This window comes from Phodopus roborovskii, unplaced genomic scaffold (assembly GCF_943737965.1).
Source record: "Phodopus roborovskii unplaced genomic scaffold, PHOROB, whole genome shotgun sequence".
Lineage (NCBI taxonomy): Eukaryota > Metazoa > Chordata > Mammalia > Rodentia > Cricetidae > Phodopus > Phodopus roborovskii.
In genome coordinates this window covers 8,783,851-8,800,018 of record NW_026126547.1, presented here as the reverse complement: position 1 = coordinate 8,800,018, position 16,168 = coordinate 8,783,851, and positions in this window count along the sequence as shown.

Genomic DNA, 16,168 nt, shown 5'->3' with positions numbered 1-16,168 from the left:
CTTCCCATATTGAAAGATTTAACAGTGCTAGGCAAACACTCCCCATTGCACCATACCTCAAGCCCTTGATATCTCACTTTAATATATCTTAAATGGATAATCTGACATTTTTCCACAAAGAAGGGTAAACAATAATGTGTTTATTAGCCAATGCAGTGGGTCATCTAACACCATCCCTGTACTTATCTATAACCATTTTAATGAACTCCAGCTAATGACACAGTCTATTTTTGTCATGATATCAGAGGGAACATTCAACATTCTTTTTATTTTTTTCAGAAGGTGAAGCATTTTTTAAAAAACAACAATTATTTAGAGAACCATATAATAATTATGGATGTTTGAGTTCCCCTCCTCTCATTGCTATAACAGAATATCTAAGACTGAGGTATTCAAACAAGGTAACTTTATTTAGCTTAGAATCAATCCTCTGTAGATTGGATGTCCAAGATTAAATATGAACATTTAATTTTCCTATAGTGAAGGCTTTGTGACAGAAAAGAAAATGTGTTTGGGTGAAAAATATCACAAGCAAAAAAGGTGAGAGGTGAAAATTATTCTATACTTTCTGTTTAACCCAATCTTGTATCAATAATTTATTTTTCCTGAGAAAGAATATTATAATTATATATCATGAAGGCTGTGTTCCTATGACTCTAGTGATGCCCCATACAAACATTAATCTCAAGCTTCTACAAAAAACTAAACTTTAACATGTATTGTGGTGAAGACACATAGTGTTAAATACACAGCATGAGATGACTGTGGACAACTGTGTATCTCATGTTCTTAGATATATTCAACCTGGGCTTGGTAACTTGTTCGTGGCACTGATCTATTTAAGAATTTGAATGATATACCTCCAAAGTTTCATTACATTTTTATAGTTTAAAATAATAAAAAGTATTTAGGATAACAAAAAAAAGTATGGACCTATTTCTTTTTTTCTTATTATTGACTTAATATATAATCAGAGGAAATAAAGTCAGTTGAATTTGCTTTTCATTAAAATAATGCAGTAAGAATATCATACCTAAATGAAACGACTTTTGTCTCATTGCATAGAGAAATTCAATTGAACAAACACTTAATGACTTTTAGTATTGCATAAAGAATTGTGTAAGCTTATTTTAACTTGAAGAATGGGGACACACATCTGTCTCACAGGTTAAAAACTCCTACTGAATTATATATGTAAAGTTATTGTCATGTTTTATTTAATGCTTGATTTTATTGAACTATTTCCCAACTGGCACACAATTTTCCCTTCTGTGAATTCTAACTTTAATCAGAAGATGACAAATGTCCAATGTATTTAATGTGTTTTCAGTATTCACCCATCTGGAATTTTCTCTTGGTTGAATCTGCTCTCAGTTACAGTATACTGAAAATAGTTCTAAAAGAAAAAACAAATGACAAAAAGAGCTCCATTCTCACCAGGCTTTAAAAATGATTCTTCGATGAGATAACAGGTTCAGATCATAGAAAAATAAAGCTCTCCCTCATGGCTAGCCTGTTGACCACCACTTCTAGTCCCAGTAGTTAGGAGGCAGGAGAACTGCAAACTGGAGATCACGCTGGAATATGGAGGGAGTTTATGTTTCAAAACAAACAGACCAAAGCCAAATTACTGCTACTTTATACAAGCACAGTGTCTCAACAATATCATCCAACTCTGACCAACCACTTACATTATAGCACATAGCAATTTGCATATAATTCTTCCAAATGAGATTTGTCTTTTCTATCCTCTCTCTGCTACCCCTGATCTTTTAACAGATGCTCTGTTAGGCTAATCTCCATGTTTTGCTTATATTTATATTTTAGACTGCATTACAAACTAATGTATGCAACATCCAGAATTGGCAGGGGCGGGGAGGGCAGTTTCCAGTCAGCAATGAAGTAAACCAGCATTTCAAGCCTCAAAGTTAAATTAGTCCAATAGTGCATCTTACTGTTAGGTTTTTTTTTTTTTTTGAGTTACACAGCTCTGTAGAGTGTTTTTGAAAGTACACAAAAAATGTAACACTGAGATGTTGAAAGGAAAGTTAAAAGGAAATGTACAATAGTCCTAAATACAAAATACTTTAAAAATGTTTTTTTCAGAATCTTTTCCAAAATAAATTTGTTCTGATTTAATCATATTAGAGGCTAATCTCAAGTTGTGTTGAACATATAAAATTTAATAAGTTTGGACTGTTCTCTTTAAGACAATGAACTCATGCAACAGTCAAACTATGAAGAATATGGGGGTCTGATCCTCATCATGACATCCTCATCCTGGAGTCTAGCCCCCATATATTCTACTGAAAGTATTTAATTTGAGTTCAACCCCTATAGTTGGATATTAGGTATATAGCCTTTAAAAGTCAGGATAGAAAATTGATGTCACTTCAAAAAAATCTTTGAGATTTCCAAATATAAATTTTCATATAAATAATCTGATGACTGGTGTTAGACTATGTTTGGCAACTTACAGAGAAAGTAGAAAATCATAATGGTTCAGATACCATACAATTTTATATGTTATTTATATAAAGTAATTTTTCTCAGGGCTTGTTCAGTATACAAAGGAAAATGTTTTACTTTCCCTTATATTGATGGGAAGATCCAAGAGTAGCCTGAAGGAAGGACTGGCTCATATGGAGAACAAGTCTCTGAAGCCATCTTGGAGTTACATTGGCCCAAAGTAGTCTCTGAACTAGATGTTAGAGCTTGAACAGCTTACATTGTCTTCAGGGGTAGAGGTATCAAAACATAAAATGGCCATGTTCATTCTGCTTCTCATAATTTGGAAAATGGGAAATAGTACCAGGGTCTGTTTGGAAATTCAAGGCAGTGGTCGCAAGTTATGGTCTTAGAGTCCCAAGAAAGTTCTGTGTTTTACTTTCAAATGAATAACTGTCAGATCTTTTGGCTTGTCATCAGATTTTAAGGGATCTGAAAGCATTTCCATAACTTTACAGTCTCTGAAACTGGAGTTTCTCATCAAGAAATTATGCAGATCTGTAGGAGAGAAACAACATCAATAAAGAATTCTTAAAGTACTTCATAAGCTGAGTATGTCTGGATTTTGTCCATTTAGTCTCAACTTTTCTAATGCTACCGCCATTAATAAAGTTCCTCATGTTGTGGTGATCTTTAATTATAAAATTATTGCATTTCTACTTTGTAACTGTAATTTTGCTTCTGTTATACATTGTAATGTAAATATCTGACATGAAGGATATCTGAGTACAACCCCTATGAAAGGGTCACAACCCATAGGTTGAGAACCATTTGTTCATAGCCTCCAAATGATAGTGTCCTTGTTCTGGCTGTCAGCCTGAGCTCGTAGATTTTCAGTGTTCCCATCTATATTCTTTGGACCAGGTGAAGGAGAGGATAGAAGTACAAAGGCCAGGAAGAAGAAGCTACCATTCCTTTCATTTTCATTTCCTTGCCCCAATTTTAACATGAAAATCCTGCAGAAAAAGGGAGAGAATACCAAAAATGTATTTTGTGAGTTGCAGAGGTGGTTCATGTGATAATGTGTTTCCTGCCAAAGCATGGAGACCACAGTTTGGATCTCCAGAGTGACACTGTGTGCCTGCAACCCCAGTGCTAGGAAAGAAGAAGCAGGGCAAAAGAAAAAAGAAGATGAACAAATTACCAAATATTTTGTCATTTCTTTAGCCTCCATTGAACGCCAAGCCACATATAATTTGGTCATATAATTTGATTTAATTAGCGCAGTTATTGGAAGTTGGTTTTAACACCTTTTCCTTCATAATGAAATTTTGGACAGATTACATTCCGTATTATATGTAGTGGCCAGTTTCAACACAAAATTATGGGTATATTTCATAAAGGAAGTCATTAGCTTTAGTAGAGACAATTCTTAAGGGCAGTCATTGCTAAGAGACAAATGAGGATTTACCTTACTTTTAAGAAACTTCACCCCACTGTTCTATCATAATTTGGTATTCTATCACAGGTTCAGGGGCATGTAACTAGGTGATGCAGTTCTCATCTGACAGGTGATAGGTGTGAGAACTATATCTTACTTGCAGTGGTCTCTTTTAACATATTCCTAATCATTGTCTTCTAGAAGAATAAGTAAACGCAGTTTCCTAAAATAAAACATAATTCTAATTTAAAATTTGATAAAAAATTCAGAAATGCAACAAGAAATAAGAAACGAAAATGAGAAGACAATGGTTTCTTTCATTCTTCTTCTTCTTTTTTTTTTTTTTCAGTGTTCAAAACATTTGATACCAGGAAAGCTGGTTTCAAATACACAGTTCTTCCATCTTAGCCCTCTAAATGCTAGGATAATGGGCATACAGGGATACTTTTAATGTTCTACTACATACTGGATGCTCTTTCAGTAAGAATTTGTCACCAAAGTGTTTGATTAGTGTTCTAATTATGATCACTACCTTCATTTGCTCAAGGAACACAAAAAGTACTATCAGAATCAACATGCAACTTTCTGATTCTTCATTTGCATGAACAGTGATGGAGATTCTAATAAAATGTAATTTTAATCATTTTTGGGATATATATATATATATATATATATATATATATAGAGAGAGAGAGAGAGAGAGAGAGAGAGAGAGAGATTGAGAGAGAGAGAGCGCGCAATAATTTACCCTTAGCATTTTTAAGGGATTCTTTTAAAATCATGTATCAATAAGAATTTTGTCGAAATGTATTTCTAAACAAAGTACAGTGCTTATGTACTCTTTCTATGACTGAAACTTTTATTAGGATCTGTATTACATTGTTTATTTAAAATTCATGTAGACTTGTATAGTGCATATGTTAAACAAAATAGTAAAAGTGGCACCTGAAGTGTTGCCATTTGGAAATATTAGTAAATGGTATTTTCAAACAACAACAAAGAAGAGATCCTGTTTGTGAGAGTGGCTAGTTGATGTGTGGTAGTGCTTCAGGGAACTAAAGCTGAACACCTGAAAGGCAACAGTACACACTTTCAAGTGAACCTGGATATTCTTCACTAAAACACAAAGTGGATTCAAGAGATTTCTTTCTAGTTGGGAGACAGAGGATACTCTATTGTTTCAGGATTTGGGTGAAGAGTTAAACTTTACATGTAAATATAAATATAATGAACATATATAGCCTTAACCCAGTATTTCTATAGTTTTTTTTCCCTAGGAGGAAAATTTATATGTATTTTAGTTATATACCAGATTTTATTTTCAATAATAATATTATTGGAAGTGCTGCAAAAAGACAAAAACATGTTTATTTGTTAAAAGCATACCCATTTGTGTGGTGATATATTGTTTATGATTTATTAAAGTCACTGAAGATCAGAAAAGCAAATCAACCAGCCACTAGTTCTTACCTCTACCTCATTTCAGAAACAGAATGCTCCCAACTTCACTGCTCCTCATATTCACGCTGCTATGCTCTCCTCAACATGGCTAGAAACCAACTCTCAGATTGAATGCCTCTATCTTTTTTACCTCTCAAAGTATTGGATTAAAGGAATGAGTTGTGATTCATTCTCCAGTAGCACAAGGTGATCGTGGACTCAAGAGATCCACCTGCTTTTCTTCTGAGTCCTGGGATTAAAGATGTGCACCTGGCTTCAATGGCCAAATAGTGTGGGCTGTATTGCTATTTTGATCTTTAATGGCTTTAGTAAATCATAAACAATATATCATGACACATATGAATATTGTGGTGTTGTGTTTAGAACCCATCATTTCTATGAAGGACAGGTGTAGATAGGATTATTATTCACCACCAAAGCAATTTTACTTGCAGAGCAATTTGTTATAACATTGGTTTGTGAACAAACTACATATAATAATAAAGCTCATTGATGTGGTTTTCATCTCTGTTTTCTTACCAGTTTATGTACCAAATATAAATGAACCTGATCTTGCTAGCCGCTTAATTACAATAATTCCATGCTTTCTCTTTTTTAAGAGTAAGTTAAGTTGTCACAAATTGCAAATCTCTGTCTGTTTTAATCCCTCTCCAGTTCTCTGGGGGATGCCATAAAAAACAAGTTCTCTTTCAAATCATAGTCTCCTGAAGTAGCCTCTCCTTCTTTCTCCATCTGCCCCACATCCTTACATCACTATGTCCTGTGTGTATGGCCTGTCAGACTTGAGGGTTCAATCAAGTTACTATTTCAAAACTCTCTTGCTCTTTGACTAGCTCCACCACTGACTAACTTACATTCATACACTAACCAACTAAGTATCTATCTCTGTATTCTGCACACAGCATCAAATCCTGCTTCCTTTACTGTCATGCTGTGCTGAGATCTTCATCATTGCTCTTATGTCAGTTTTTGCTTTAAAGTATGTGATTACTTAACATGCATCTGTCACTCTGCTAGATTATACATACCCAAGGGAATTCTGTATCTGCTATGGCTCACTATTTGAACATCTAAAAGAAGCATTAAGAACAAAATTACCATTTAGTTTACAAATGTTAAGTTGTTTTTTATATTCTAATCACCTATAGTGGGATGATGCTTACTTATGAGGATCAGGTCTTTGACTTTTGTGAAGGACAATGGTACATACTTAGAGTGTTTTCATAGTGAACAAGTATTTATTCAGAATTTTAGGGAATATTACCAAATTTTGATTTTAAAGGGCTTTCTTGGTGACAAGCCAATCATAGATACACATCTATTTCTGATGTTCACAAAATTTCAAATTTCAAATTCTGCAATAGGAATCGATGAACAGGATGCTTTATATAATTCTTAAATATTATGAAATAGTATATTTTAGCCATGGAATCAGGTTACCTTTTCTGTGGTATTATTGTCAGAATCCATAATTATGATTGTGCTCATGGTGAAACTGAAGCTGAAAGGTTATGATATGAGCATGTCTCACCTGTTGACTTACTAATCAACTGTTTAGTTCATTCATTTGCTATTCCTCTTTTTATATGTATACATAGCTTGATTTTTATTCTTACAAAGTGAAGTAAATCAAAATAAAATTATACATTTAAGTCCCTTACAAAATTGAATTTTTAAAAAAATAGTAAATAAACATTAGAAGTTATTTAGTACAATTTAAAATTAGTGACATGCTCTGATTTGCAGATTAGGCACTGTAAGCACCCATAGGGAGTCTCTTTAAATGGAATATTTACAACAACTGGAAATTGAATGAATAAAAGCACTTATGTCTTTTAGATTTACCCCTGGGAAGTTCATTTTCATAGTGATGACAGAACACAAGAAAGATGTCAGAATGTTCAATTTGCAATTACCGAAGCACTAAAACTAATTTTAAGGCATTTATGTTTTCAAGGGGGACATCATTATAGTCATTTTAAAACATCTACCCTTGAATAAGTTTAAATTACTAAAATCTTAGTAACCATTAAGGAAAAGAAAAAGGATGGCTATATCCAGTTAGCATTAGTTTTTGGCTGCTTTAATCTTTCTGACATATCTTCGTCCATGATGTGCATTGATACAATGTTTAACTGGTGTGTGTGTGTGTGTGTGTGTGTGTGTGTGTGTGTGTGTGTGTATGTGTGCTTTCATAAAGTGACTGATACAAAATTTATACAATATATCTTGTATCTCCATAATCTAAAGAGAATTAAAAAATGCTATGGACAGAAAAGACAGTACTGCCATTTAGGAGAAAATTTATGGGTTTTAGTGAGTATAGAATGCTTAAGCATTAAGGGGCAGCAAATGCAAAGGTGAATCTTTCCGTGACTTGGGTAGCTCATGATAGGTTGCTGCAATTGTCTCCATAGGAAGCCCCAAGAGAATGTTTTCAGGGTATGTGAAGTGAAAAGATTCAGAACATACATCATAGTTTTATATGAGTGTGGTCTGATGAGATCAAAACAGAAAGCAGGATTCCAAAGTGATGGAAGATAAGAGACCATACTTCCTGTTCAAAGTCCCGGTTAAGAAAGCATGAAACCAGTTTAATCACAGATAAATGGTTTTCAGTTGCTAAAATGGATTGATTATCATGTTTAGTGGGTCCTGATGTGTTATGATAAATCTGACCATACATGTTTCTATCATCACTAACAGTGTAGGCTCAGTGTCTCTCTGTTCTATCATACCAGCCTTGCCCCACAGGGTAGGCCTAGTCCATGAACTAAGTTGTGGTTTCATTCTGTAGACCAGTGGCACATACACTCCACTGAAGAAAGGCAGAAACAAGCCTGTCTAGCCATAATTGTTACTTTCCAGATAATTGAAGAGCAATTGTTACATCTACAGGTAGAGGTTAGTCAGAGAACACCGGGGGCCAAAAATAGAATCACTGGTGAGTGGGGTTTTTATTATGCAAGGTTGTCACAAGTAGTTAATACCTCAGGTATATATGCTACTTAATCAGTTCCTCCATCTCCATTCTTATTTATTTTATTTACATATCTATATTACTGCATTTATCTTTATCTAATGTGCCTCTGGAAGAGTTTTTTTTTAAATTTATTTTATATAACAAAGTCCATTTAAATGAAAACAAATATTTATAGACAATATTTGGGAACTTGGGCGTTGTTCTTTCCAAACTACTTCCTGCTGGTAAGGGGCGCTGTCATGGGGGATTCTAAGAAGATGCAGAAATCTTGGCTGAAGTATGTAAGGCTGCTTTGTCCAGCTGTTTTGAATGTAGGATCACCTCATACTCTGTTTCAGGCAGTCTGGCTTGATCAAACCGCATTAGTCTGGAAGGAATCAACATCTTTTCATTTTCTGTGGAAACAAAAATAGAAATCCTTTCCCCCAGTAACTTGTCCTTCAACTTAAATTTTGGAGTCAAAGCATTTTTTTTAATTTATTATTTTACATGTCGATCCCAGTTCCCTCTCCCTCCCTCCCTCCCGCAGTCCTCCCTCCCTCCTTCCCTCCCTTTTACCCTCTCTGCCCTCTCACATGCACTCTAAACACCCTCCCCTCCCATCCCCCCACCCCAATTCCACATGTAGGGGAATGCCATCCAGTTGGGGACATGTAGATCTGACAGGTCATGTGAAATAGGTACTAGGGCTTTTCTCCTGTCTCTAGATTAAGGCAGTTATCCCTCCATGGGGGATGTGTTCGCAAAGTCCTTTTGTACATCCTGGCTCCACTGTCTGAGGTCCCTTAGACTGCTCAGTCCTTCTGGCTGAGACCCATATTCAGGGGGGCCTGAGTCAGTCCCATGCTGGCTTCCCAGCTATCAGTCTGGTGGCTGTTATCTCCTCCTTGTTAAGGTAAGCTGTCTGTATGTGTTTCTGCCACATAGTCTTGTCCTCTCCATCTGCATCTGTGTTCTAGTTCAACTCAGTGTTTATGTATGGGTGTTTGATCCTGTTTTCAACAGGCATTAGTTGAGGGCTCCATGGATAAGTTAGTTGTTGATCTCACTCTCCGGGAAAGGGCATTTATGATAGCCTTTCCACAGAAGCTGAGATTGTTAGTTGGGAGCAGTCTTGTAGTTCTCTAGACATTTCTTTGTGTTCAATTTTATCTTCAAACCAATATTGGCTCCCTCTTTTATGTTCTCTCTGTCTCTGTCTTTCTCTCTCTTTTCTGTCTTATATTCCTAATCATGCTCAATCTTCCTGGTCGCACATGTTTTCCCTTTCTCCCCCCTCATTTTCTCCTACTTCTCTCTCCATTCGCTGCTCCTCCCACTTCCCCTGTGCTTCCAGAACCTCTTAACTATTTTCATGTAAGTAACTTACAGAAATTCTGCATTTGAGCTGATGGTGAGAAGCAACATGCATAAAAGTGTATGAGTAATTCAGGCTGTGTAGAATTAGGTGTTGCTGCTGGATGAACAGTGGCTAGGAGGGTGGCCTGTAGTCCTACTGTTGTTTGCACCCTCCAAAATGTATATTGGAATTTGGTTTATATAGTGTAATAATGTTAAGAGATGGTGGCACCTCCATTTGATGCTCTTAATTTTTATTTAATTTTTTAAAACAACAAAACTCCAAGTATAACAAAGAGCTTACTGCTATAAGCCCTTTCCTGCCAGCCTGATACCAGAGCAACATCAGTCCCAAAGTAACACACTATAACACTATTACTTATAAAGCTTTTGGCTGGTTACTAGAACTTCTTATTGGCTAGCTCTATCTTAAACATTAACCCATAAACTCTAATATATATATATATATATATATATATATATATATATATATATCTTACATATTAAACAACATGATTGAATGACTTGATATAGTTCTAATGAAAAGAAAAAAGGTAATTCTTTTAGGTAACAAAACCCATCTCTTCAAAACATATTTGTAAACAAAATCACTTAATTCTAAGTAGGTCAGTGTAACAAATGTGCTTCAAGAAGTATCACTTCTAAGTCCTAATACATTAACAGTTATTGGAATTAAAGAAAATTCAATCTTCACAATCGTAGAATTAAATAATGCAAGGTGCATTTTTCAGAATAGTTCTTCTTACATCAATAGCCACAAGATTGAATTCACATATCCACTATTGAAAAGAAAAAAAAAAACACACAAAAACAAAAAGACTGCAACACAAAACAAAAAAGAAAATCCTACAGCAAACTAGAAAAAAGAGCTTTATGTGTTGTTTCTTGAGAAATGTGCCCTTTGACCTCCATCCTTCATCATCTAACCATCTTATTTCAGTCTTCTTTGCCAAGTTTAGGTTATGCTCACACTTAGTACACACACACACACAGACACACACAAACACACCACATTGGAAAGGCCAACATATACAACATAAGCTAGGCTAGCATATGTTACATAAACTAAGTCAACACATGAATGATCATAATACCTGAATTATATTACACTACACATCTATCTTGACAAAGACAGCTGATATTATCATAAAACAGATGTTTAAAAACTTGACAGAATAGAGGATCCATAAATAAATAGACAATGCTATGTCTATTTTTTTCTTTTTCTTTTTGGTCAAAAGTCACAAAAAAAAAAAAATAAGTGGAGAAAATACAGACATTTCAACAAATGATCCTAGCAGAACTGGATATCTACCTGCTATAGAATGAAATTACGTCCATATCTTGTACATTGTGCAAAAACCAACTTAATGTAGATCATTAACTTTAACTTAAAACATGAAACACTACTAGAAATAAAAATGGGAAATACTCTTCAAGATGTTTGAACAGATCTTGAATAGCATAGGAATTTGCCCCCAGATTCAAAAGATGTGATTATATGAAATTAAAAGTTTCTGCATGACAAAAACCTATTGATATAGTAAATAGATAACACACAGAACAGGGGAAATTTTTTAGCAGTTATAATTCATATTTAGAGCTAATATCTAGAATTTTAAAAGAACTGCATAATTCTAACAAATAAATAAAACTACCAATTAACAAATTGGCTAACATGACAGATAGTTTTAAAAGAAGAAACACAAATGGCCAATAACTATCTTGAAATGTGTCCAATATGTCTCATTTCAGGAAAATGAAGATTATATGTAATTTGAGACACTACCTTATCCCAGTTAGAATGGCTGTTATTAGGAAATCTGAGAACAATTATTGGGGAGGATGTAAGAAAAGCATCCTTTCCAAGAACTAATACAACTATTATGTAGCAAAACATATTAGTTGGGAGTTCCTCAGAAAATTTAAATTATAACCACCATATGACCTAGCTAAACTACTGCTGGGCATGTACCCAAAGGACCTCATATAATATAAAAGAGATATTTACTGAATCATTTTTATAGCTATTGTTTATGATAGCAGGGAATGGGATCAGTCTAGCTGTTCATCAAGAGATGACTTAACAATGAAATGTGGTAAAAATACAAAAAGGGACTCAAAAAGGGACTATTAGTAGACTATTAAGAAAACTGATACAATAAATTTGCACGTAAAGGGATGAAGCTAAGATGTATAATATTAAGAGGTGATCCAAACTCAGAAAGATTAAAATAACATGTTTAATATGTAATTGATGTATAGTGTCCAACTGAGAGAGTTCTTGGTGATAAAAAGTCTTTCTTACTCTGGTATAACTGGATTAAGTCTATGGTCATAGGCAAAATATGTTCTCTGTTATTTATATTCACACTTTGTGACCCCTGCACCATTTTATTCCCTCTGAGACAAAAAATAAAGTGTCACCTGAACTCTTGTAGATTATGATACCATGCTCCTGGGAACAATGGCCTTGAACGTATGAGTTAAATGAACTTCTTTCATTTACAACTTGTCTATTGCCAGAACTGGACGTGAGTGGATATTCTAATACTTAGGAGTAGATGTTCCTTCCTATATTGGACTTTCTGACAAGGTTCTGACAGCATGTAGGCACAAGCCTTCAGAGCCAAATCACCTTCAGATAACAGCCTAAGGATAGTCAGTATTTCTACAACAGTAGAAAAGGCAACAACAGTACCCCAATCCCCTCCCCAATCCCTTCCATACACACCCCAGCAGAGTCAAACACAAAGAACAGGCACACAGCAGAAAGCTTGTAAGGTTGTGGTGGCAATCAAGAACAATCAGAAAGTTTCTTAGAGTTTACCTATGGTCTCCAAGGCACCTTACCATGGATTATTTTCTGGCAATGTTCTTCCCTGCCATGAGGATAATGTAATAAACCTTATACTGTAAGAAAGACTCAATAAAATATTTCCCTTTATGAGAGTTTCTGTGGCTATGGTGTCTCTTTCCAGCAATGGAACACTGACTAATCAAGGTGGTATGTGTATCCATCGTACAATTAGAATAAGAGTCATTTTATCATTTATTTTTGTTCTTATTGAAGTATCTCTATTGGTGGGTTCATATCTAGCCTATCTATCCATTGGTTACAGTTTAGAATTAGACATGTAAGTTCCATGTCCAGTATGGATATAGGGATGGACTGGACTGGGATAGAAAAGTAATGAAGAATAGACAGACAGACAGACAGATAGATCTCACACAAACACACACACACACACACACACACACAAACATGCGTGCAGATAGATAGATAGATAGAGAGAGAGAGAAAGAGAGAGAGAGAGAGAGACAGACAGACAGAAACACGACAGACTGAATTGCTGGGATTAGGTGTTCTGGATTCTCTTATGAAGAAACTAAAGTACATGTACAGCTCTACATGTCTATTATAAAGAAATGAAGAGGGAAGCATGCTTATTTCATACAGCTGAACATGAAGGAAGGTTTATTACATGTAGATTACCAAAACAGCAGGGTTTAAGGCTTATGTAGAGATGGATCAAGAAGACAGGTTTAGCTCATCTCAATTGGAGTAGTCTCTGTAAGAGAACAAACTTCATTCTGTAAGTACCAAGGAATGAGAACTCTATAGTGGACATTTTCAGAACAATTTCAACACTTTTACTTGGTCAGTCCCTTGAGGAAGGATTTGCCATCCCATTCAGCCTGTGGCTATGGTGTTCTTGAAATGTCTGTGCCCATGTCAATAACGCAAACTCACGGAGGACTTCATTCAGGATTTCCTTTGATCCATACATGTATGTATGTTAGAAAACATTTTTCCAAGAATAGTTAACAATGAATTAGTTCTTCTTCCTCCTTATTCTTCATGGTCAATAACCTGGCTTGGTATGGTTCATTTGAAATCTCCCCTACACAAACCTCAAGGAAAATATATAAGTTCTGATTTTCAAAATTAATCTTCTGGTTTATGCATAAACTGATTTGGAACTTTCTTCTTTTCTTAGGTAAACCTGAAATTCCAGTGAGGGGGTGTATGAATTAATTTTTAAGTAAAAAATCACAAGCATAGTCTTGAATACAGGACACTTCCTGTGCTAGATCTGCTCAACTGTTGTTGTTTATAGAAGCTTCCAATTACACATGACACACGCACATTGTCCTCTAAGATTTTTCTACTTTTCTCTAGAGTCCTTTAATTTCACTTTCTTTGTTTTATGGAAGATTAAGTGCTTCTATCTTTGATGCTTTGCTTTAGGAGTAACATATTTAGTTTTATGCACAATATTTTAATCTCAGAATGTTGATTCAGAGCACAGTAGTTTAAATTTTTAGAGATGTAGATTATTTATTTATAGGTGTACCACAAGTTGTAACCAGCGAATTTTCTGATTTCATCCTTGATGTATTTACATTTACCTTTGACAAGCTCTTATTTGTTCTGCTTATATACCATGTTATTATATATAGCCAACACAACCTTGCATGCAGTGGAATGGAGCTTGGTGTACTTAATTACTCTTGTATCCCCAGCCTTTGTAGCAATCTGAGCCTGATATTAACATCTTCAATGAACTTTGAAGACAACAACAAGAATCCCAATCATTTCACTACAGTCTCAGATGTTGTGGATTGCGTTCATATGCAGACATTTCAAAGTACAAACTTCTTGAATAAAATCATCAGTAACCAGTAGGAAAAATAACCAGTTGAAAGCATAATTTGTGAACAAGAAAATTAATAAACTCCTTCACCACCATCTCCTGAGGTGCTTGGCCATGGACAGACAGCGGTTTTGCATGACACGATATAAGGAACACAGGAAATTAAAAAATAAACACATCTTAGTATTTGAAATGGATTTTCAGTGATTTTTGGAAATTACTGTGGGCCTATGTTTGCAAATGAATATTTACTTCTCAGAAATGTGGATTAGAACACATTAGAATTAATGAAACTAAAAGATTTTTTTTACTCAAAATATTCTATCTACCTATAAATGATGTGGTAAAAACTATAAGCTTTTACTATATTTTAGAAGACATATTTAGCACTAATGAAAATGATATTACTTACAGCATATCTTTAATCTTAATACATTTTTTCTGAAGTCTGATAAGAGCCAAGAAGGTAATATAAGTCCTTGAAAGAGAAAATATTTGAGGGAATTATTAATATTAAATAAAATGTGCTTTCCAAGTATAGAATCAAGGCATGTAATCTAGAGAATAACATTAGATTCAATATTCTTTATTCCAGTGTCTGTGGACAATATTGATCCAATCTCTGTATGGATTTTTATATTACTGAAGTTGGAAGAATGCTGGACCAATTTCCACACTGCATTTGATTTTGTAGCAATTTTATTAAAACTCACTGAAATGCATTCCTTAGTTCAGTTTATGAATTAGTTTTATTCATAAAATTATGACTGAGTTCAATTTCTTTGAAGAAACTCTTTGCTACTTTGTTTTCAGTGGCATGGTAATACCATACAATCCTTTAATTGCAAAAACAGACAATGAAGCTTGTGGAAATTAGATGTAGAGTGATTTAGGTGACTTACCCAGAGTCACACCTTCTGGTTGTCCATCTTATGGTTTCATAAGAACTGTAATCAAATTCCCCATATTTTAGAAAAATCTGTGACAGTGAGACTGCTGAAACTCATAATCCCATAACCTTGCTTATCGTTGTATTAATTGTAAGTTAAAATAGCTAGTTATGGTCTGTGTAGAGAGGTGGTTAATATTATAGATGATTCATATTGTACATGAAATACACTAGACCATTATTTGAATATGTGATACACATGAGTTCCAATTGACAGAGGAAGATATTGTAGTATATCAGAATCTACCTAACATTTCAAAAGCTGTACTGGAATCTTAAAGTCAATGCTGAAAACAAATTGTTATCTGTATCTGGGTCTTAAATGCAAATGACCTTCCAAAGAGGGTCCTAACATAGGCTTCCTTTATGTGTATGCTTTGTTTCTCAAACCAGCAGCATCCTTGATTCTAACTGGTATTTTATTTCTCTACATTTGTCAGCTAAATTATATACCAGTCTTACTCTGGTCTCTAAATTACCATCTTTTACAAGCTAAGTATTTCTATTTATGAAGTTATTTGTGCATCATGTTGTTCAATTTTCAGAAGCAAATTTTATTCCCTTATTTACAAATTATTTTGGGGTATATGTATATATGAACTCATGTAAATTATTGCAATGCCTACTTTTACACGCACTTCTAGTGATATAAATGCAGAAACAAATGCTGTACATCAGTATAGTTTGTTCAGTAAACTTACCTTCATATATTAATGATATTTATATGGGTTCATTGCTCCATTGGCATGTATTTGCTTTGTGATGAATTAAAATTGAAAAATAAGGGATTAACCAATACATTTGAATGTCTTTTTTATTTCATCTGATTGCTCTATGTGAGAAGGTTAACTCTCACAAAATGTTTTAAT